General features: G+C 56.1%; 1 protein-coding gene and 1 long non-coding RNA gene across 4 annotated transcripts in view; both read left to right on the forward strand.

Moving 5' to 3' along the window:
* LOC135977726 (class I histocompatibility antigen, F10 alpha chain-like) overlaps positions 1-24,385 on the forward strand; it is a 194,198-nt gene that overhangs the window by 121,544 nt on the left and 48,269 nt on the right. The window lies entirely within an intron of this gene.
* Positions 13,526-15,174, forward strand: LOC135977735 (uncharacterized). The gene is made up of 2 exons (XR_010595152.1): positions 13,526-14,123; positions 14,853-15,174. It is a non-coding gene; the product is annotated as an uncharacterized LOC135977735 (long non-coding RNA).

Genomic DNA, 24,385 nt, shown 5'->3' on the forward strand with positions numbered 1-24,385 from the left:
TGCTCATGGCAGGCAGCCATGCGGCCGGGGCAGTTACTGTGAGCGGGCTGGGAACGAAGGCGCTTGTTCTGGAAATGCTCTCCTCTTTGGAGTGAAATCGGGTCTCTTGAACGCAGGAGGCTGACAGAGCTGCCTGGGCCCAGGCACGATGCTGCGGGGCTGCTGCTGTGGGCACTTGCCTCCCCCAGCTCTGACAACACACCTCAATCGGACCTGCAACATCTTGTGCTATTGCAATCTGTGGTCCCCCCACACGGACCGGTCCATACACCATGAGCATGGCCTGCCACGCTCCCAGCCACTCCAGCACAGCTCCCACCCGCTCTGCCAATGCACTGCTGTCCGAGGTTGGAGTATCCCCTGGCAGTCCAATTCTGCTCCCTCCTCCCGGCCCCAGCTCTGCCAAAGCACCTGCCTGCTGCCTGCAGGGCCAAGTCCTTGCTAGCCCAGCCCTGTGGAAGTACAGAAACGTCTCACTGCTACAGATATCACCATTAGCCAACAGCGGCACCTAGCGCCATCTGCCCCTTAGTAACTGTCTAGCCAAACCTCGTTAATTCGGGGAGTGACTAATGTTGTTTGGTTATTTGCTAATTTGCAAACAACCCCCGCTCCCTCCCCCAGTAGGGTGACCAGTTGTCCCGATTTTATAGGGACAGTCCCAATTTTGGGGTCTTTTTCTTACATAGGTTTATAGGGACAGTCCCGATGTTTCACATTTGCTGTCTGGTCACCCTATCCCCCAGCAAGTTGCACACATGATAAAAATAGGCAAGGCCAACATATCCCACAATGCATTCTGTTCCTTTAGGTTGATATATGAATGTTCCACAGTGTTTTTAGCATGATCTTAGCCCTGCGAGTCCTCACTACAGCCTCTGCTACTAAAACTCTGCTACCAAGCGGGACGGTTGGTGGAGACCAAAAACTGGGTCTGAGAATCATCAGGTTTGTGGCTAAAGGGCAAGCGATTGTTTTGGTCAACCCGGTAGGTCGGCCACACTCTGATATTTACCTCCTGGCCGGATGGGGGCAAGTGGCAGCCTGAGTAGGTCACTCGGGAAGCATCTGGTTGACGTTCTTTCTGGAACACAGGGGTCTTCATGGCAGTAGCTGGGGCTCACAACGGGGAGGAAGAGAAAAGGAATTAATACTAATCCCTCGCTGTGATATAGCACTTTTCATCCATAGATCGCTAAGCTCTTTACAGTGCAGGTCAGTGTCCCCTTTGTACAAACTCCACCCCTCCCCCAAAGTCCCCGCCCCAACTCCGCCCCTTCCCTGCCCCGCCCCGGCCCTGCTCCAACCCCTCTCCTCCCCCAAAGTCCCCGCCCCAACTCCGCCCCTTCCCTGCCCCGGCCCTGCCCCAACTCCGCCCCTCCCGCAAAGTCCCCGCCCCCAACTCCGCCCCCTCCCTTGAGCGCCCCGCATTCCCCCTCCTCCCTCCCAGCCACACGAAACAGCTGCCCAAGCGCTACCGGCTTCAGGGTTTGCCGGGCAGCCCCCACTGCCTCCGACAGGGCTTCGTGCCCTTGATAAGAATGGATAGCTGCATGGAATGTAACATATGAACAGGGGGTTATATGGTGACTTTAGGGCTGTGCTCCTTAGTAGCCAAACTAAACGGGGGATGCTCTGATGGTCACACACGCTGCTTCCCTTCCCAGGTTAGTTGCTGTTTTGCATGGAAGGGGTTCTGCCTTTGTCTGGCACAAAGAAATGTCAGATTCCCAGAGTCACTGTGTGATCTCGGTTGAGTCATTTTGCCTCTTTGTGCCTCAGTTTCCCGGTCAGCAGCACAAGGCTCTGGATGCTACCACTCCTGCCAAGGGGCGTGAAGCTTCATTAATGAATGTTGGTGAAAGCCTTTCGTCCCCTCAGCTGAAGGGCGGGCGGGCGGCTGTGGCGTTTGGTGCACGTGGGAGCACAGAATGTTTCCCCTGCTTTACAGCTGGGATCTGAGCGCCAGCCTGAGCATGTCAAAGCCTCCTAGCAGATTTTTATGTCCCTCTCGCTCAATTTAGCACCTGACCGAGCTGGGCCAGGCGCTGAGGAGGACACCGGCCCTTTGCCTGGACTAAGACACGGGCTGGGGTTTAGGTCAGGTGGATCTACTGTGGGTCAGCTAAACCTGCTCCTAGTGAAGATACAGGTAAGAGCTTTAGCTCCCTTGTGGCTGGTCGAGGTGTGGCCCCCGCCCACACACCCCTTCCTCCCATCCTTGCCCCCGCCCACACCCCCTTCCTCACATCCTTGCCCCCCGCCCACCCCCCCCCTTTTTCTCACCCAGCCCTTGCCCCCATCTGCCTTCCTGACCTCCAGCCCCCTGCCCAGACCCTTTAGCTACCTGCCCTAGCTCACAAGCCCCTGAGTCTCTCCGGGAACCTAGGCCCCCCCCCACCCCCCCGCCCCGACGAGAACCCTGCAGTAAGTCACTTAGCTGATGTCTGTGCCGGCGTGGCGCGCTCCCAGCTCCTTGCTCCGTGGCGGCAGAGGCCACGGCTCAGCCTTCAGGGGCTGTGTGTCGTAGCCGCCCTGTGCGTCCGTCTCTGGGGATGCTGCAGAGAGACGTCTTCTCATCACCTGCCTCCCGTCGATGGGCCGGAGTCCGTGTGCGTCTCTAAGGATGTGTCTCTGCTACCTAACCTCCAGCCCTCTGGGCAGTGGCCAAGGCTTTAGGTGGGTCCAGGCAGGGAGAAGGCTGGCTGATGTCGTCAGTTCTTTCCCCGTCCCTGGTGGCTGGGTCGGGTGCGGCCACGGCCCTATGGAGGGGTGGGGCTCGGCGTTGCTGTCTGGGGCTCTGCTGGCATCCGGCAGGGCCTTGCTGCGGGAGCTGCAGGTTGCTCCTCCGGCCGGGCTGGGGGAGGGGAGGGAGCCTGGCAGCTCCGGTTCGGCCTGTTGGCCCCGGGGGGGAGCCTGGTGCGGATCTGGCGCGCTGGGCTGGGATGCCGTTGGCCTGGCACTGCTGGAGCTGCCAGTTCTCAGCCCTGATGCTCGTAGGGCTGGCGTTTCCCAAGCAGGGGCCCGGGCGTATCATGGCGAGTCCCAGAGCTCGTTGTCCTGGCCTCACGTGGAGATCGCGTCTGGCTGGCAAGCCGGCAGCGGGCAGGGCTTCCTAGCCGGGGGCAGCGACTGGCGTGTGTGCCCGGACCCGCTGCTGGCTGTGGTCGCCACTCTGTGTATTCAGGGCTCTCCTGGCAGAGTCGTCTCTGGTCTCAGCCAGCAGCTGGCTCCCCTGGTGCGTCCTTGCCAGGCCTATCTGGCAGCCTTGTGTGGGCGCCGTATCTCTCCCCCACACTTGCTGCACTCCCGGCCCCCACGTCGCCGTCTCTTCCGGGGCGGCTCTCCCGCCCTGAGCTGCCCCAGCACCCGGTAGTAGACGCGGCAGCTGAAGCCTTCGCGCAGCCCCTGCTTCACATGCTGGGTCAGGGCCTCCAGGCTGGGGAAGACTCGGCAGCAGGCCAGGCAGCGCAGGCCCTGCTCGGGGGTGAGGAGCCACTCAGGGGGCGCTCCCATCGGCTGCTTCGGAGCCTCCTCCGCTGGTCCCCCAGCGTCGCTCTCTGCCTCGGGGTCCACGTCCCCCGCCTCGGGGTCCACGTCCCCCAGGTCGGACCTGGTGTGGGAGCTGCTCAGGTCCGACCCGGCAAAGCTTTCTCCTCCGCTGTAATTGGCCTTAAAGATGCGGGGGCGCTTCCTAATGGCTGCAAAGCCGGCCCCCGTCTCCCAGGCCACCGAGACGCCGTTCACGACCCTGACCTGCATGTAAAAAAGGGTCTTTTCTTCTCCCTCACCCTCAGCCTCTCTGACACGTGCCGAGCGCTTTCTCTTCATTCCGGCGCCGGGTGGATCTGGGGGCTGCGCACACAGGCGGTTGGAGGCCGTAGGCTGCACACCGCGGGCGGAGGGGTGGCTGGTGACGGATGTGGCCGTGGTGGTCTGCTGGCTTGGGTCCCTGGGGCCTGCAGAGGCAGAGACCCTCTGCTCCGCCATTTCCTCAGGAACGGGGCTCCCGGCAGAGACCCCCTGACGAGGGGGCGACTCTCCTGATCTCTGTGACTCTGAAAGCAGAATGAAAGCGCAACTCCTGCGGCCATCGCCCCCAGCGGCACATCCCCCTCCGGCTCCCAGCCCTGTGTCCCAGGCCCAAAGGGCCCCCCGTGGGCAGGGGGAGGGGGTCGGGAAGGGGACTCACTGAGTACGAATATCAGGGGAGGGACCAGTCAGGGATCTGACACGCTGTGCCCAGGGAAGGGCCACATCCCCCTCGCTTGACACACTGGCAACTAGGTTGGACAGAGCCCTAGACAACGTCCTGTCGGTGCCGATGCTGCCCTGGCCTGGGGGAGATGGACACTCTGCCCCATTGGTCTGCCCCAGCCCTGACATCTGACCCTGGCAAGGTTACCAGGAGCAGCCTGAGACCTGGCTGTGCCCATCTCCAAGGCCCCTGGCTTAGGCTCGTTACCCCAAGGGCCCAGGACTCTGCACTGGCGTCTCTACATGGAAGAGCCATTTTGTGCCCCCAGATATCTCCTCTTCCTGGTGTCTCCTTCACCCCTGGGGGGGCGGGTGTCTGTGTCTCCCCCTTCCTCTTTTCCATTTAACCATTTGGAGGGCTCTGTCTCTCCCCACTTGGAGTCTGTTTCCCCCACTGTGCCCTGGTGGAGTCTCTGTTTCTCTCCCCCTCCCCCTCTGAGACCTCCCTGGGCCAGGCAGAGAGAGAATTTGAGTTCATCCTTGACCTAGGACCCCTGCCAGCCTCTCCCCCGAGTGTCCTGTGGCCCCAGGGAACGTCCTGCTCACCTGACCCCTCCTGGGCAGCTCCAGGATTCGTCTCTGGGGCGTCAGCAGGAAGCCCCTGGCTGTGCGCCATGGTCCTGGCTCTGGGGACTGGGGTCAAGGCTGGTGCCTGTCACAGTCCTCGAAACCTCCTGGATTCTCTGTCCCAGCACCAGCCCGAAGGTCCGGGTCTCTGCTGGGGAAGGGATGGTGGTTCTGGTCCAATTCTTCAGCTAAATCCCCAGATCTCACAGTGCAGGCAGCAGAGACAGGATCACGATTGACCTGAGCCAAGGGTTTGATCCAAGTGGCACCAGACGGTTGTGGTTTAAATCGTCCTGGAATGTTCTGGTCCCAACGGCATCAGGCTGTTTGGATCCAAACGGCTCAGAAGTTCTGAGCTGGGTGAGGTCATTGCCGGCTGGGATGACACTGCTCAGTTCTGTGCGAGCTGCTCTCGGGTCCAGCCGACCCTCCTCGTGTCCCGTCCATGGAGGGCCGAGTTCATGAGGTCCCAGCCAAACCACTCAGCTGGGTCTATGCTGCACAAGGCCCGGGCGGGCCCATCCGGGGTCCGATCAGGGAGGGTGGAGCCATAGCCTCTGGCTTTGTGCTGGCACAGACTGACGAGCAGGACCATTCATATTCCTGTTGATTTGGGTTACGGTAGCGCCAAGAGGCCCAGTCAGGACCAGGGCCATTGCTGGGTGCTGCCCACACCCAGAAGGGCTGCCAGTCTAAACAGACAAACAGAAATAGACAGGAGTCTGAACCCAGCACACCGTACACAGCCCAGCCCCAGCACAGAGCTCCTTTGAGATGCCTTCCCCAGCCCGTTTTAATCCTCCAAACCACCACTCCCCGCTGCCCACGTGCCCCAGGCAGGCCTCCTTGCTGTGCCACCATTCACCCCACCCTGACCCCACAAATAGAGCTGCAGGCTCCATGTGGGGAGGAAGAGATGGGGGGCAAGTGTACCCTAGTCAGGAGTGTCTGATGGTGGCTCCTGGCTGCTTTTCTTCCTCCCCCCGGAGGCCTCTGAGACTCCCACCAGGATCTAGCTGTCCCCTAAAGAGACACCAAATCAACAAAAGCCTCTCAAGGCGTAACTCATGCCAACCCCAGCCAATGCCGCGTAACTGTGCCACCTGCACCCAACCCCACCTCCAATTCCGGTCCCAAGGGACCCGAACCCCTGTTCAGAAGTGTGATGTCCACCAGTGGGTCCTCCCAGCCCGATACACTTGCCCCCCTGTCCCTGAGCTCCCCAGCCCTGGGCACTCTGGCCCATGGATGGCCCCATCGCCGACAGAGGCACCAAGGTCTCCCCAGTCTCTGGGACGTTAACACTGAATCTTTTCCTCTGGGGAGATTGTCTCCTTGCAGTTCCCATCCAGACCTGTTGTAAGTCAGAGACCTGCCAAGGCCCCTGGGGCAGAGCTGTGGGAGGGATCCCAACCCAGCTTCCTCTGGTGAAGAGCAGGTCTTCTAGCTGGAGGGGCCTTGCCCCAGGCACCCACCAGGGGGTGCCTTTCCAGCTGTGCAGTGCAGTGCAGCTGTTCTCCTCCTTCCTCCCCCACCCCCCCCAGCCAGGCTGCAGGGAATGGAGGTGGTTCTGAGCGGAAAGTGCCAGAATAAATGCTCTGGGTAAGAAGTCAGTGATGCACATCCCAGCCCCTTTCTCATAGCTGATGGCTAAGAGCTGTGGCATCGCGGTATCAGCCGCATGTAGGGCAGGCCCTTGGGGGCCACCAGCTGGTGTGTAGACACTTTCTGGTGTGAAGCTGGGAGAGCGCTCCCGCCCCCCAGGCTACACTGAAAAAACCTGATTGGCTGGGGGAGTACCACTCAAACACACAGCATTAACTCTGACCCTGGGAGGTTGAACGAATGGTGTGGGGCAGCCTGGGAAATTTGGAAAGAAAACAGAGAAGCTGCAGGACAGGAGCCCTGAGCTGGGGCAGGGCGGGAGCTGCTGGCAGGAGAGCCGGCTGCTGGCAAAAGGGGATTTGTGTAAACTCTCAGCCTTCAGCCCCATCCCACTGTCAGGCTGTCTCTCCATTCACATCCTAGTATTTCAGGGTGGGATAGTTGGTCACCTGCTCCTTGATACGTTGCAGGCTACATCATGCTAAAGCGCCCATGTCCAGCCTGCAGCTTTGTCCCGTAGTCATCTCGGGCTCACGTACATATCCGAGGCGTGGAAGAAATGTTGACAGATCCATAAAACTCCGAGTTCTTTCTGAACTGATTGCATATTGTCAGGTGTTGGCATCTGCTGCTGACGTACGCCAAAAACCTGTAGGAGAACACTTCAACCTCCCTGGCCACACAATAGCAGATGTAAAGGTAGCCATCTTACAGCAAAAAAACTTCAGGACCAGACTCCAAAGAGAAACTGCTGAGCTCCAGTTCATTTGCAAATTTGACACCATCAGATCAGGATTAAACAAAGACTGTGAATGGCTATCCAACTACAGAAGCAGTTTCTCCTCCCTTGGTGTTCACACCTCAACTGCTAGCAGAGCACCTCACCCTCCCTGATTGAACTAACCTCCTTATCTCCACACTGATTTATACCTGCCTCTGGAGATTTCCATTACTTGCATCTGAAGAAGTGAGGTTCTTACCCACGAAAGCTTATGCTCCCAATACTTCTGTTAATCTCAAAGGTGCCACAGGACCCTCTGTTGCTCCTTCCTTAGAGGTTTTTAAGGTCAGGCTTGACAAAGCCCTGGCTGGGATGATTTAGCTGGGAATTGGTCCTGCTTTGAGCAGGGGGTTGGACTAGATGACCTCCTGAGGTCCCTTCCAACCCTGATATTCTATGATTCTATGATTCATACCTGATGACACTAATGAGGTAATAGATCGCGCTAGTCACTTAGAACAAATCGCATATCTTCCCCATGAAGAGCTGAATTCTTTATGGAAGTGGCTAAGTAACCTGTTCAATGTCTCTGGCATAGGAAACTGGTTGTTTCAGGGAGCCCTGACTATCCTGTTTGGAATCCTAATGATTTTTGTATGTTTTCAGTTAATCTCCTGTTTGCATCCAGAATTGTGTAAGGTATGCCACCCAGGTGATGGCCCCAAAATAGAGTGCTAATATGATGATGTTAAATATCACTGATGAACGAAGAGATAAAGAATGATTAATATGTGGAACCCAGTAATTGTTGGTCTTTGCGTAAACTTGACCAAAAGGAGGGATTGTGAAAGTGAAATGAATTCTATTAAAGAAATAGAATTAAAGAATGCTGTATGTACCTTTAAGTAGAAATGAGAAATGCTGCAAGCCAGGGGGCAGGAAAGCAGACATTAACTGCTTAATGAATTGCCCCACGTAAGGGCAATTGGTGAAGCATTAGCCTTAGATCGATAAGAGTTAATAAGGAAACAGGATATGCATATTGTGCCCCATACAAATTTTACAATTTTGCTCTCTCTGTCCCTTTGTTTAGTTCGCACCCTTTTATCTGTATAAATAAGACCGTTTGGGTCTTGCATGGGGGCTCACATTATCTGAATGTATTAGCAGAGCGCTGTGCTAATAAACAGAGTGGTCTTGACAAAATTGTGAGTCCTGATTCTAACTTTGACATGGGCAAGAAGGGTCTTTTTATGATTAACTTTCATTAAACTGTGTCTGTTTCCTCTTAACATAATTTTTTTGCATCTCTTTTCATTCTACCAATTCTGCACCCAAGGTCTAAATTCTGGAAAATAAAAAAGGAACATATTCAAGATTCAGTCTATATGTTTGTGTATATCTGTGGTAACAAAACAGTTGTTATTTCTTGTTATGGCAAAATTAAATGATTGACCATATGCAGCTTTCACTCTTTAAATATTGCATACTGATATGTCCTGTATTAAAATGTCCTGCGTCTTAAACATTGAATTTAAAACCACTTCATAGCCAACGGCTGTACTATGGGAAATGACTTACCGATATTTGGATATTTTAAAATTTGTTTAAACATAACTTGTTTCATTTTCAGAACAGAAAAAACAAATTCTAGTGTTGTTGATTCCAATGACAATTTCCAACAGTGAGAGAAGTAGCTGATAAATATTTCAGATAAATGATACTGGTCCCGTCAACAGCACCAGAGTTCAGCCCGTGAGCTAATGAGAACACAAGAGCAAAGAAAGAATAAAATTATGCCACAGACACAAAGGAGCAATGCAAACAGAAGCTCAAATTTGGGCTGGAGCAGTGAGACTCACGCAAGTCCCTTACCAGTAAGCAATGAACCAAGTCCCAAAGGGACTAAACTGGCCACTTTGTCCTCTGCTGGGATGATAGCCACAGCGATCAGCAGAACCAGAGCTGGGAAAGGCTGCCCCTTCCCCGACTCCTCTCCTCTCCTGCCTCATGCTTTGGGTGCGCCTGTCTCCCACTCTCAGCACACGCTGCAGCAATGAACTGCAGCCACTAGGGGTCAGGCTGTCACTGCAGGCAGCAGTATGGGATCCCCAGTGCCCACCCTGAGCTCCTGGCAGCATCTGGGCCCAGGCTACTTTCCCTCCCACATGCCACCTCCCCCATCGGGCAGCGCATCCCAAGCGTACAAGGAAAGGGGTTTTCCCAGAAAAGCACACGTAGAGATGTGGCAATTGCCAGCCTGGCTGTGACCCAAAGTCCACCTGGGCCAGTGACCTTCTCAGACAGCAACCAGCACTGGTTGCTGCACCGGAAGGGGTGAGAACCCCACAGGAACAGATGTGGGATGATCTGCCCCATCTCAGGCCCTTTAGTTAGAGCTGGGTAATGCCCTGACCCAGGAGGAGCAGGGGAAACGCCAGACCACAGCTGAGCTGGGATCCTTCTGGTGTCTGACAACGGCCGGATGCTGCATAGGAAGGTACAGGGAGGTCCTAGCCAGAGACCAGCTAACGCCCCGGAGCTGGAGGGTCAATGTCCCTTCCAGGATGTGCAGCAGTAACGCGTCCAACCCTGGAGGTTCTGGCTGGGCACACAAATATCCGATCCCTTATTGAGCCTGGCGGTGTTCCTGGGGGTGAGGAGTTCTGCACAAATGCCACGAGAGGCTCAGATGAACGGTCCAAGGACCGGCTGCAGTGGTTATCTGGACTGCAACCGTGAGCCAGGCTAGGACGTCGATCCCAGACTCTAGGCGCTCTGGCCTTCAACTCCAACACCAAACCCAGGTAAATACGGAACTGCAGCACGTCTGTCTGTCTGTCTGTCCAGGCTTTGATCAGGGTGCCCACCACCCTAGTATCTGATACTGCCTTCCCTGCTACAGTCCCCAGGCAGTGGAAGAAAGAAAGAAAACTGCAAATAAAGCACAACTCTGCCACCCCTAATCTCCCAAAATAGACTCCGCCAAGCACCCCCGCTCCTGCCTCAGCCCTCCCCGAACGCTGCGCATATAGAGGGGCTTCGCAAAGGGCCGGGAAGGGCGACCCATCTCTGACCGAGAGGGGAGGGAGTTGCCAAGCAGAGGCACGTTACACTGTGAGCTTTAATGTCACCAGGACACACAAATCTCGCACGTTTGCCTGCTCTCAGGCAGGTGATGAATCAGCCGGTGCCCCATCTCTGGGACTCATTGGTGAGAAGAAGCCTGAATGTGTCTGGGGCACTTGATGGCTTTTCCTGACCATGTGGGGGTCAGCTGTGGGCCAGGCAGAGAAACGGGGGCCCGGGGAAGCTGGCGGTGGCAGGGTGCATCTGCAGTAGGGACCTGGCCCAAAGCATGCAGGGTGCTGGGAGACCGTGGCTCCCGCTGGGGCCTGACTGCGTAGGGCTTGTAACACAACTTCTGGGGTCTGCAGGCCATAGGGGATGGGCAGTGGCACCTCTGTGGGCTGGAATGTGCAGCTCTAGTTTTGTTTATTTAAAGCACCCAGCAAGAGAACATCCTTCAGCCCGTTAGTACCCGTCAGCTACGGCAGGGGGAGCACCAAAGCCCAGCTGTTTGCAGGCGTGTGGCACCCATTTGGCCTGTTCGTGTCACACATTGGCAGGAATAATGGTTGAATGATAGGGCCTTGGCCTGGCCCGGGCACTACCAGCCCCGAGTTCTGCCCTGCCCTGGCTGTCCCGGGTGTTACCTCGGAGGGAATCGTTCCAGATTCCAATGGGTGGCAGGTCCAGGGAAGAGCCTTATCTGGGGGGAGGCTGTACCAGACCCGCCCGACCCAGGCAGGCTCCCAGGTACTCTCTGCTCGGGGCTGATAAGGCTCCTTAGCAGTTTCTCTCCAAACAAATTCCAGTTCAAGACACCTGAGAGCTCCACAGCAGGGCAGCATCCCCAGAGTGCAGCAGGGCGGGGGTTAGGGGGAGCAGTCAGTAGCAGCACCTGCCCCTCGTACGGCAGGAGCGAGAAGTGCCAGCCTCTCTGGACAGAGCAGCAGCATTCAGCCTGGGCCAGACGTGCTGCGGTGATGGGTAAGAGCGGGCTCGGAGAGCCAGAGGGTCTGTGGGGCAGCGCTGGGCCCTTCTGCTCTGCACTAGGGCCAGGTGGGCGTGTTCAGCTGGGATTGAAACCCACCAGCACTTGTGGGTGCGAATGTGGGGCTGGAACGCAACGTGGGGCGCTCCCACCTCGCCCGGGGGCGACTGTGGGTAAGGGCAAAGAGACACCTGGGCTGAGACCCCAGCTCCAGGGAGACAGACACCCCGGCCCAGCCGGCTTAAATTGCCCAGCTGTGTGACAGCCCCCCCATCCCCGAGGTGTCCCCCCCCGGTATGTCACAGCAGGGTAATGTGCGTATTGAACGGCAGGGTTGCCAGAGACTGGCTGGGAGAGGCCTTTGGGGATGGAGGAAGCAGCACTAAGGTACATGCCAACCTCCCTACAGAGGAGGGGCCGTGCCCCGCAGGTGTGGGGCAGGGAGCTGGGACACTGCGCGGTGGGTCATTGTCTGGCCCAAGCCCTTCCTAGCCGGAGGCCGAGGCCGAGGCATTTCCTTCAGGTCACCTTCCGCTGCAGCTTGGCCACGGGCCCCCATAGCCACTAGCCCAGCCAGGGATCCCAAGTGGGGATTGTCACGGCTGGCTCCTCCCTGCCGCCAGCAGCTCTTCACTGCCAGGGAATTCCTGAAATCCTGTGTGCCCCTCCCCCACCCACCTCCTGGGGCTGTGAGTGCCCCCCCTGGACATCCCCCCCCCCCCGAGCTCTGAGTGCCCCTGGCCAGTCCCTCCCCTCAGCCCCCCCCCACTTCCTGGGGCTCTGAGTGCCCCCCCCCGGGATAGCTCCCCCCCCCCAGGGCTCTTAGTGCCCCTGGCCAGTCCCTCCCCTCAGCCCCCCCCACTTCCTGGGGCTCTGAGTGCCCTCAGCCAGTCCCCCTCCCACACCCCGGGGCTGAGTGACCTTGGCCAACCCCTGTCCCTTCAGGAGGAACTCCCAGTACCCACCCAGCCCCCACACCTCAGGGTTCCCCTCCCTGCGGCTCTGTGGCCATCCCCCCACCAGGGCCGGCTTTAGGCCAATTCAACCAATTCCCCTGAATCGGGCCCCGGGCCCAAGCCCCGGTACGGTGTACCGGCAAGAGCCGGTGCGCTGTACCAGGGTGGCCCGGCTTCCCCAGGGGGCAATTTAAAGGACCTAGGGCTCCCAGCAGGGGCCGGAGCCCCAGGCCCTTTAAATTGCCACCAGACCCCCACTGCTGGAGCCCTGGGGTAGGGCTGCGGGGCTCTGGGGGCTATTTAAAAAGTCTGGGGCTCCCGCTGCCTCTACCGCCCCGGCCCTTTAAATAGCCACTGGAGCCCCGCTGCTTCCCCAGGGCTCTCGCGGCTATTTAAAGGGCCGGGGCGGTAGAAGCAGGGGAGCCCTGGGCCCTTTAAATAGCCCCCAGAGCCCTGGGATAGCGGGGGGCTCGGGGGCTATTTAAAGGGCCGGGGCTCCAGCTGCCTCTGCTGCACCCCGTCCCCGCACCAGCCCCGCACCCCCTGCTCTACCCGCAGCCAGCCCCTGTCTCCAGCCAGCCCTGCACCCCCTGTCCGCAGCCAGCCCCTGCTGTACCCCTGCCCTACCTCCAGCCCCGCCCCCCGTGTTCTGCCCGCACCAGCCCCGCCCCCCTGCCCTGCCTGCAGCCAGCCCTGCACCCCCTGCCCACAGCCAGCCTCTGCCGCACCCCCTGCCCTGTCTCCAGGCAATCCCAGCCGCACCCCCCTACGGCCCTGCCCAAAGCCAGCCAGCCCCACACACCCCTGTCTCCAGCCAGCCCCGCACCCCTTGCCCTGCCTGCAGCCAGACCCTACCTCCAGTGAGCCCCTGCCCTGCCTCCAGCTAGTCCCATGTCCACTGGTGCCCTGCAGTTCCCAGGGCAGTAACCCTGCACACCTGCTTCAATGAGGGGGGCAGGGAGCAGCTGGGACCCACACATGTGCACACCACTAGGGTGACCAGACAGCAAGTGTGAAAAATCGGGACAGGGGGTAGGGGATAATAGGATCCTATAAGAAAAAGACCCAAAAATCGGGACTGTCCCTATAAAATCAGGACATCTGGTCACCCTAGCACACCCCCAGGGAGTGGCGGGGACCCACACACGTGAAGCGGAGCTCATTAATAACCGATCAACAGCATATATGATGCAATGTACATAATATATAATTTTATTATTTATATAGTTATGGAAAGTAAATAATACATGGAAGAAATGAAAGGCTTTTTTTTACATTATTTTTTTTGTTAGTCATCCCTGCCGGGGCCCCGCCAAAAATGTTCAAATTGGGCCCCGCCCTTCCTAAAGCCGGCCCTGCTGGAGAGAACAGGAGGATTCAGTCAGCAGGGGCTGCCGATCCGTCCCATTCACCAGGGCTGCCATCCTGCGGCTTCCGCATTAGTGGCTGGGGTGACTTGGGGAAAGGTCTCAACCTCCCCACATCCCACTTCACTGCTGCCAGAATCCCTCCTCCCCCCCGCTACAGTCCCCTCCCTACCCAACCTGGGTGGGGCTGGAGGAGAGGGGTCTGAGAACTTGAGCTGTGGATTGGAGGTGGAACAGCTGTCAGGGGCACTGAGGGGGACGTGGCAGGAGCTCCCCGTACAAGGAGGGGGGTTGCCACTGGAGGTCACTAGGAAGGACTACAAGACTCCAAAATGGGGGTCAGGAGGGGGAATCCATCCCTCAGAGGTGGGCAGGGGCTGGGTGGAAATGCTGCTGTTTCCAGGGGCCGTTAATCTCCCCGATTCCTCGGAGGCGTCTGAGTCTCAGACAGGTTCTCGTTCCCTTGCAGCAGGAGGAAGTCACGGCCAATGTGATGCGCCAGCTCCGTATCATGCGGCACTTTCGCCAGGTGCCCGAGGCGCTGCAGGGCCTGTGCCTCTGAGGCCACCAGCAACTCCTGCTCCCTGCTGCAGGTACTGCTCTGGCTCTCTGTAAATGGGGAGCTAGTGGAAGGGGAAATGGAGCCCCCTGGCACTCACAGAAACCCTCTCCCCTCTCTGTGGAGCAGGGTCCTTTCCTCTGCCCCCAAATTCCTTCATCTGGGACAGGAGCTCTTTCCCTCACACCCATTCCCCTCCCCCCTTTCCTTGATCTACCCCCATCCCATTCCCCCTGCGCCCAGGCAGAGCTCTGCCTGCCCCATATGGTGCAGAAAGGCCGTTGTGTCAGGCCCCACCCCTAGCCCCACTGAAGCTCGGAAAGCTCCACTTTTGAGGAGGTGGGGGTGGGACAGAGGCTCAGGGCTAGTTTCACCTCCTGCCCTTTATTCTCCCCTTGGCCCTTCTATGGGGTCTCTGGGCGTGACAGGAATTGGAGCCTCATTCCCAGCTGTCTGCCAGGCCCTGGGATCTGGCACAGCCTCCCAGACGGGCACAGCCTGCAGCTGAGCCCCGTCAGGGAGCAGTGGGGACAGGTCACCTCGTCCCATCCAAGCAAGCAATGCTGGGTGTCAGAGAGGCTTAGATGGGAGACCCTGCTCTCTCATGGAGGTAAGAGCCATTTACTCCTTGGGGCGTGTGGGTCTCTTGGGGGAGAAATGGGATCCTCGATGCACAGCCTGGCTGAGAGCTTCCCCTGTCCCTGGCTCCCAGCTCTGGGAGAGAGACGCCTCCATCATCGTGCCACCCTGGTTTTATTCCTAGGAAGAGGCTCCCCAGAGACGTCCTCGAACCTGGACTCCTGAGAGCGTTTCCAGTAGGAGGCTCCGGCCCCTCGGGCATAAAGAGAGCACGTCTTTTGGAACGACATCCACATGCAGGAGAGCCAGCTGGCTACCAGAAAATCTCTCTTCTGCAGTGACGTGGGGTTAAGGGACGTGGGGGAAAAGACATGGCGGCTGTGACTAAACTTAGAGCAGGGTGGGAAACGGAGACGCAGTTGGGACCTGTCTACACTACAGGTCTGTCGTGCATTTGTAATCTGCTGACCCCCACATGTTGTTCAGAGCCTATGGACAACACGGCTCCTAAAGGTACGTTTGTTCTGTGCTTATCCCCTATGTACCAGCAGGCCTGGACGGCATTTCTCCCAATGCAAGGTCCTATGCGTGGCAACAAGGCACGTCGGCCACACCTCGAGAATGGGGACGTGTATCCAGGAAAGCAGTGACTCTGAAAAGGATTTAGGGGCCATAGTGGAGAAGCCACTCAACATGAGCTCCCAGTGTGATGCTGTGGTGAACAGGGCTAAAGCCATCATTAGACGAAGGAGCAGAGCCGTGAGTAGGATAGGGAGGTGACACAGCAGCAGTGAGACTGCTATTGGAATACTGCCTCCAGTCTTGGTGTCCTCCTTTGAAAAAGATGGTCCTAGAAATTGGAGCTGGGGCAGCAAAGAGCCACCAAATGTTCCGAGGGCTGGAGAAAAATGCCTTCTAGTGAGCTATTGAAAGAGCTTAACCTGTTTAGCTTATCAAAAGAAGATTGAAAGGTGACTTCACTGAAGTGTTGAAATGCCTTAATGGAGAGAAAATATTGGGTATTAAAGGGCTCTTTAATCGAGCAGAGAAAGGCAGAACAAGACCCAATGGCTGGAAGGTGAAAAGAGACAAATTCCTATGACAAATAAGGCACAAATATTCAACAGCGAGGATGATTGAACCCAGGAAGAAGCTACCATGGAAAGTGGTGGATTTTCCATCTCTTGATGTCAGTTAATAAAGACTAGATGCCTTTCCGGAATGTGTTTGCCCCAAAAGTAGCTATTGTGGTAGACAGGAGGCCTGTGATATGCAGGGGGTCAGATTAGATGCTCTAACGGTCTCTGCTGCCCATAAAGTCTACTCATTTCTGAGAAACCGAGTGTAGCATTGGGAGCAGCCTCTGTTTTTTAAACAATCAGTTTGTCAGCACCTGCAGGACAATTTGGTTGTTAGGACTAGTGAGCATGGACTTGTCAAGAACAAATCATTCCAGACCAATCCTAGCTCCTTCTTTGGCAGGGTTAGGGGCCTAGTGGAGGTGGGTAAACAGTAGATGTGATCTATCTTGGTGTTAATAAGGCTTTTGACACAGTCCCATAGGACATTCTCACAAGCAAACAGATGCTGCTTAGCACTGTCAGAGCAGCTTTTGCTGGGGGATTCTCCCAGCACTTTCCAATAGTGGGAAAGTATGAAATCCCCATTTGACTGCTGTGGACAGAGCCTAGAGGGGGCAGCAACTTACCCCAAGTCCCACAGGTCAATAGGAAACCAGCAATGGAACCCAGGAGTCCTGACTCCCAGTTCCCTCCTCCAATCACTCCAGAGGAGCACACTCCCTCTCAAAGCAGGGGGACCGGACATGAGGGCCTGGTTGTAATTGCCAGCTGTGGGAGGGAGTGTGCAGCAGTGGTTAGTGAAGGGGCCTGGAAATAAGGACTGCTGGGTCTATTGGAGAGTGTCACTAGGAGCAGTGTATAAGATGAGGTGTCCTATCATGTTTACTCAGATCAGATTAGGACATAATAGAATGGCTGAAATAGTTTATTTTATTTGTATTGTATTATTTTGCAATTGTTAAGAGCAGCAACTACTTAACTCAGACTGAAGCATCTTATCTAATTTTTGAGATCTAAGTGTCTCCTCTTTGAGTGCGACGAGACAATTTAACACATTGTGACAAAGAATTTTCATTGCCACTTGTTATGATTTCAAGAAACAAACTGGTTTAGTTTGAATAGGATTTTCGGTCAGAAACGGTTTCAATAAAATTTCCCCACCATCTCGATTCCTGGGCTCTATCTCTGCCTTTCGGGGTGTGTGTGGGGGGGGTGTTGCTGTCTGTTAGAACAGGAGTCTGATTTGGATAGGGATAGAGACCTCTTCAATGTTTTTAATGAAGTAAATACTAATGGGAATTGTGTGATCATGGGAGACTTTAACTTCCCAGATATAGAGTGGAGGACAAGTGCTAGTAATATAATAGGGCTCAGATTTTCCTAGATGTGATAGCTGATGGATTCCTTCACCAAGTAGTTGCTGAACCAACAAGAGGGGATGCCATTTTAGATTTGGTTTTGGTGAGTAGTGAGGATCTCTTAGAAGAAATGGTTGTAGTGGACAGCCTTGGTTTGAGCGACCATGAGCTAATTCAGTTTAAACTAAATGGAAGGGTAAACAAAAATAGATCTGTGACTAGGGTTTTTTTTTTTTCAAAAGGGCTAACTTTAAAAAATTAAGGAAATTAGTTAGGGAAGTGGATTGGACTGAAGGACTTGTGGAACAGATGGATCAGACTGAACAGGTTCCAAACCTCTCGGAGGCTCCTACCTTCTAAACAGGGACATCTGTTTTCTAGTAAAATCAGGAAAAAGAAAGGAGAAAACTCAAAAGAGATTCCTCCTGGCGCTCATGTACGTGACCCCTAATACTCTCTCAGTCCTCAAAGAGAGACCTCGAGAAGGAGACTTGCTGAAGGAAAGCTACAGGGGACTCAGAGGTTTCCCTGGCCCTGCGCCCCTGTCCTGCCTCGCTGATGTCAGCACCTCTCAGTGAGGTCACCACCTCCCCAGCACCTTTGACCAATGGGCTCAGGTTCTGCAAAAGGCCTTTGTGATGTCACTGTCACACCCACCCCAACCCTGCAGTGCTAATGTCCTGCCGCAGGCCAGACCCTTTGGAGGTTTGAGCTACTCCCTGTCGATCACCCCGCTCAATGAGTGTTCATTCTAGGAAGCAAGCCGGCTAGACAGTAAAACAGCAGAGGCTGCTCCCAATGCTACACTCGGTTTCTCAGAAATGAGTAGACTTTATGGGCAGAAGAGTCAGTTAGAGCATCTAATCTGACCCCCTGCATATCACAGGCCTTTCTGCACCATATGGGGCAATCAGAGCTCTGCCTGGGCGCAAGGGGAATGGGATGGGGGTAGATCAAGGAAAGGGGAGAGGGGAATGGGTGTGAGGGAAAGAGCTCCTGTCCCAGATGAAGGAATTTGGGGGCAGAGGAAAGGACCCTGCTCCACAGAGAGGGGAGAGGGTTTCTGTGAGTGCCAGGGGGCTCCACTTCCCCTTCCACTAGCTCCCCATTTACAGAGAGCCAGAGCAGTACCTGCAGCAGGGAGCGGGAGTTGCTGGTGGCCTCAGAGGCACAGGCTCTGCAGCGCCTCGGGCACCTGGCGCAAGTGCCGCATGATACGGAGCTGGCGCATCACATTGGCCGTGATCCTCCTGCTGCAAGGGAACGAGAACCTGTCTGAGACTCAGATGCCTCCGAGGAATCAGGGGGGATTAACGGCCCCTGGAACCAGCAGCATTTCCACCCAGCCCCTGCCCACCTCTGAGGGATGGATTCCCCCTCCTGACTCCGAGGATGGAGTCTTCTGGTCCTTCCTAGTGACCTCCAGTGGCAACCCCCCTCCTTGTACGGGGAGCTCCTGCCACGTCCCCCTCAGTGCCCCTGACAGCTGTTCCACCTCCAATCCACAGCTCAAGTTCTCAGACCCCTCTCCTCCAGCCCCACCCAGGTTGGGTAGGGAGGGGACTGTAGCGGGGGGGTGGGCAGGAGGGATTCTGGCAGCAGTGAAGTGGGATGTGGGGAGGTTGAGACCTTTCCCCAAGTCACCCCCATCCCATTTCCCTTTCCCCAGCCACTAATGCGGAAGCCGCAGGATGGCAGCCCTGGTGAATGGGACGGATCGGCAGCCCCTGCTGACTAGGGTTACCATATGTCCGGTTTTTCCCGGACATGTCCTGCTTTTCGGCAATCAAACCCCGGTCCGGGGGGAATTGCCGAAAAGCCAAACATGTCCGGGAAAATGCCGGCCAGGCACTTCCCCTCCCGTGGCTGCTCTGCTCCGCTCCTCCCCTCTCAGACTTTAAGAGCCGAGCTGCCCGAGCCAGCGCTACTGGCTTCAGGCAGCCCCCCCGCCTCTGGACCCCGAGCCACGGGCCAGGCACTTCTCCTCCCCGGCTCCAGCTGAGCTGCTCCGCTCCTCCCCTCTCAGACTTTAAGGTTCCAGCTGCGCTGGGGAAGCGCCGGCCGGGGGCGCAGGGTCTGGGGGCTGCCCGGCAAACCGTGAAGCCGGTAGCGCTGGGGCAGCCCTTTCCCCATGGCTGGGAGTGGGAGGGAGGAGGGGGCGGAGTTAGGGCGGGGGAAGGGGTGGAGTTGGGGCGGGGCCGGGGGAGGGGAAATGGGCGGGGCCAGGGCCCGTGGAGGGTCCTCTTTTTTTATTTATTAGACATGGTAACCCTACTGCTGACTGAATCCTCCTGTTCTCTCCAGAACGGGTCCAGCCTTGCCAGCAGCAGGACAAGCGTCCCCTGCCCATGTGCCTCAGCCCTGCCTGGTCAGACGCCATCACCCGTCAGTCCTTGGCCTCCCAGTCTGCCAGTGATGGGAGCAACTCTGGGTGGTGGCTCGGGTGACACAGACACCAGACCACTAGGAATTGGGTGCGGCCCTGTGGGACAGGAGAGTCTCGCAGAGGGCACTTGGGGGACTCTCCTGCCTTTCCCAAGAGCGATAGCACCGTGTCCTGAGAACATAAGTCTGGGATGAGGCAAAGCTTGTCATTAATTAGCCTGGCTAAAGAGCTGGGTGGAGCTGCTCCGGGGACAAGCTGGCTCGCTCCTGCTCATGGAGATGAATTCATCTCCCTTCCCAGGAGCACCTGCTCTCCCTTTCATTCCCCACCAGGCTCCTTGTGCCAGGCCAGCGAATGGCCACAGGATGGGAATGAGGCCTGGGCCCCGCCCCAATCTCCTGAGTCTAATGCAGCTGCTCACCTTGTCCCCCATCAGCTGCTGGGTTTCCCCCAGGAGGGAGTAGGTGACAGGGAGAGAGACACACACACATTTGTCCTTCTGGTTGCAGGGCTTGTGTCCTTCCAATCCCATTGGTGGCTGCACAGTGGGCAGAGTCCTCGCTGCGTGCCCGGCCCAACAGAATTGCAGGGCGTGGTGTGGAAGACAGAAAGAGATAGAGAGACTCATCCTCCAGCCGGGGTCAGTCTGAGAGAAATTGGCTGGGGTCCCAGTCTCACTCTTCTAGCAGGTGCCATTTCCCAGCTGGGTTCCTTACCCCTCTGGTGCAGCAGCAGCTGGTAGAGCCGGTAAACCCCCTCCCTGGCCTGCCGGCTGATGTCCTTGGCTGGGTCACTGACGGACAGAGCCAGCTGTGCCATGTGGTGACCCATCCTGGGGAATTCCGCTGAGTTCTAATGGACGGGAGAGAGAGAGGGGACTCCATCAGCATTTTCCTGTCAGCTCCCCGTCCCCCCCGGGCCAGGACTCTCCTTCCCCTCAGCCCCTCTGCAGGAGATGCTAGAGGATAGGAGCTAGAGCCAGACCCTTAATTTCCTCTGCCCCCAAGGAAGCCTGGAGCACAGGGCTGTGGGCAGGGCCCTCCATGAGGACTTGCTTCCCCAGCTGCTCCAGGATGACAGGGAGGCATGAACCTGGAGCACAGTCCCCTTAAAAGCCCAGAGTCACCACTTAACTAGACAAGAAGAACTTGACTCAAGCCAGGCTCACTCTCTGCTCTGACTCTGCCTCCCCAAGAGGAACACTCCTAACCCACAGCCCCTGCAGCAGCAGATCCTACAGCCCGTCGGAGCCAGCCCACCTACCCCTGGAGTCAGGAAGCTGGGGTCAGAGGTCACTTACGTCAAACTCAGGGAGGGTGATGGTGGATCTGAGCAGGGCCGTGCTGCTCTTAACGGCCCTGGCTCTCTCTCGCGGCACCCTGGACACGATCCAGTAGTTAATGTGCTGTGGGGAAAGGAGACATTGCACTGACTGCCCTGACCAAGGATGCCCACTGGGGACCCGGCTAGGAGGACAGACTGGAAAATGGATCTAAGAGTGAAGGTAAAATTGCCCCCACCCCTCTCATCGGGCTCACCTCCAAGATGTACTGGAGCCTGTCGGTGTCTGGGGACTCTGCCAGCAGGTTCCCCAGCATGGCGTCCAGGAGGTCTGGCAAGACACTAGGCAGATCCTGAAAGCAAGGGAGAGCCATGGGTCAGAGTTAGGGAAACTGGGGCTACATCTGCCACAGGATGGGAAGTGGGGTCTCTCGGAAGCACTGGTGAGACCCCAAACACATTTCCTGGCCTCTCTCATTCACGTTCCACTGCAGGCAATTAGCAAGGATTCATGGCAGGATGACAGCTGGCTCTTCAATCCATGACTTTAGCATGATCTACCTGCACTTGGGTGGTGTCCTTCTCCATGCCCAGGGTGAAGACGGCGTGCAGGGCAGCTCGGAGGAGGTGGGTCTCCAGCTCTGGCTCCAGGGCAGGCGTCATGGTGCTGGCAAGAGAAAGGAGCCGGCATTAGACTGTGCAGTGCAGGGATGGGACTGGCACCATCACGCAGGTGAAACTGCCGCGAAATGGGCACAGGCTGGCAAGAATGGAAACTGAGGCACCGAGCCAGGGAATGACAAGGCCAAGGTTTCTCAGACAGACAGTGGCAGGGCAGGAATAGCCCCTGTTCCCTGGACCCTGCTGCCCCTCCTGTATCTGATCCTGGGAGTGAGCCTCTCCCAAAGCCGTTGCAATGTTACTGGAGTGAAAAGAACAGCCAAGCCAGGAGAGAGTGACCCTTCCCCGCACCTCTGCCAGAGGAGCCACCCTTGGGCGGTGACCTGGGAGTGGGAGGGGCAGTGACTCCCCGCCCTGGGCCTGAGCAGCACTGTGGTTAGGGGAACCGGGCCGGAGGGTCTCGGTACCTGAGGTTGCCCACAGCAATCAGGGAGTTAGCGAGGACGGCGCCGGGTGGAGAGTTATCAGGCAGCTCCTCAATGAGCTCCTGTGAGACCCAAAGGAGACAAAGGAGCGTGTGAGATTCGGGCCACACTGACACTTCCCAGTGAGGAGATTACACAGCCAGGGCCCCACACAGCCAGCAGGATCCCCCCACCTGCCTCCCGCTCCTCCGATTCCTGCCCAATAGTGACCACTCTCCGAATTTCTCCCGTCTCTTCGCCCCGACCATTTCTGGTTTCTGCAGACTAGATGTTTTAGCAAAGTTTAGAATTCCTTGGTGCTGAACACCGTGAAACTCCCCTTTCTCCTTAACAAAGGGCTTTAACGCCCCTTATCTCACCCAGGCTCTCGACGGCCCAAAGTTGGAGAATTGTCCCTGTTCCCACTGCAGAGCACCCCCCACGACACACACACAGAGTCCTCCTGGTGGTGGGAGGGGAAGAGAGGAAAGGACAGAAGACGTAAGAGATGAAGAGAAAGGAGGGAGGGATGGAGGAAAAGGTAAAACAAAAAGGACAAACCCTAATGTCCCCAGTGATTCTAAGGGACAAAATCCCAGGTGGGGAATAAAATTTGGCCACCTTAAGCTTTTGTTTTCCATACCTAAAATTCAGCTGGCGCCAGATGGATCAGACTGAACAGGTTCCAAACCTCTCGGAGGCTCTTACCTTCTGAACAGGGACGTCTGTTTTCTAATAAAATCAGGAAAAAGAAAAGATAAAACTCAAAAGAGGTTCCTCCTGGCGCTCATGTACATGAACCTAAATACTCTCTCAGTCCTCAAAGACAGACCTCGAGAAGGAGACTTGCTGAAGCAAAGCTACAGGTGACTCTGAGGTTTCCCTGGCCCTGCGCCCCTGTGCTGCCTGGCTGATGTCAGCATCTCTCTGTGAGGTCACCACCTCCCCAGCACCTTTGACCAATAGGCTGAGGTCCTGAAAAAGGCCTTTGTGATGTCACTGTCACACCCACTCCTCCCCTGCAGTGCTAATGTCCTGCCACAGGGCAGACACTTTGGAGGTTTGAGCTACACAAAGAGGAGACACTTAGATCTCAAAAATTAGATGAGATGTTTCAGTCTGAGCTAAGTAGTTGCTGCTCTTAACAATTGCAACATAATAAAATACAAATAAAATAGACTATTTCAGCCATTCTATTATGTCATAATCTGATCTGCGTAAACATGATAGGACACCTCATCTTATGCACTGCTCCTAGTGACACTCTCCAATAGATCCCCATCCTCCACCGGCCGGGAGGTAGGTAGGGGCGGATTGTTATCCCTACTTGAAAGAGGGAGAAGCTAAGGCTGAGAAAGGAGAATTAACTTCTCTTAGGTCACACAGCCAGTCCGTGGCAGAGTTGGGAATAGGACCCAAGAGCCCCGATTTTCAAACTAACCATTGGATCTTGAATTTCAGACATTGAATGACCTGAATAAAGTGCTCTCAAGTGAGTTCCAGACCAGCAAGAGTTCATAGTAATTATTCAGCAAGTATTTTAGGAGAACTGGAATGGTAGAGAAAATAATGAACTGCAGAGAAGCAGCAAAATTTGTCGAACATATGACTGGTTATGACTATTTACTTGGTCTTAAAAGAAAACAACAGGGACCTGAGTCTCCTCCCTGTCAATAACCCCCTGCTCAGCCAATCAGGGTATAGACCGAGGGGCGGGAGGATGAGGGTTCTCACCAGAGAGCCCAAAGGATGGCCCAGGTCATCGCTGGGGATCACTGTCTGAGCACTATTTCAGCCCCACATTTTTCGGTGGACCTCCCACAATGGGAGTTGTAGAGCATCCCCCACGACACACACCCCCCCCTCCTGGTGGTGGGAGGGGAACGGGGAAAGGACGAAAGAAGTAAGAGATGAAAAGAAAGGAGGGAGGGATGGAGGAAAAGGTAAAAGAAAAAGGACAAACCTTAATGTCCTCAGAGATTCTAAGGGACAAAATCCCAGGTGGGGAATAAAATTTGACCACCTTAAGCTAGTGTTTTCCATGCCTAAAATTCAGCTGGCGCCAGATGCAGCAGACTGAACAGGTTCCAAACCTCTCGGAGGCTCTTACCTTCTAAACAGGGACGTCAGTTTTCTAATGAAATCAGGAAAAAGAAAGGAGAAAACTCAAAAGAGGTTCCTCCTGGTGCTCACATATATGAACCCAAATACTCTCTCAGACCTCAAAGAGAGACCTCGAGAAGGAGACTTGCTGAAGCAAAGCCACAGGGGTCTCTGAGGTTTCCCTGGCCCTGCGCCCCTGTCCTGCCTGGCTGATGTCAGCATCTCTCTGTGAGGTCACCACCTCCCCTGCACCTTTGGCCAATAGGCTGAGGTCCTGCAAAAAGCCTTTGTGATGTCACTGCCACACCCACCCCTCCCCTGCAGTGCTAATGTCCTGCCACAGGCCAGACACTTTGGAGGTTTGAGTTAGTCCCTGTGGATCACCCCGGTCAATGAGTGTTCATTCTAGGAAGCAAGCCGGC

Source organism: Chrysemys picta, unplaced genomic scaffold (genome assembly GCF_011386835.1).
Source record: "Chrysemys picta bellii isolate R12L10 unplaced genomic scaffold, ASM1138683v2 scaf20, whole genome shotgun sequence".
In the NCBI taxonomy this organism is placed as follows: domain Eukaryota; kingdom Metazoa; phylum Chordata; order Testudines; family Emydidae; genus Chrysemys; species Chrysemys picta.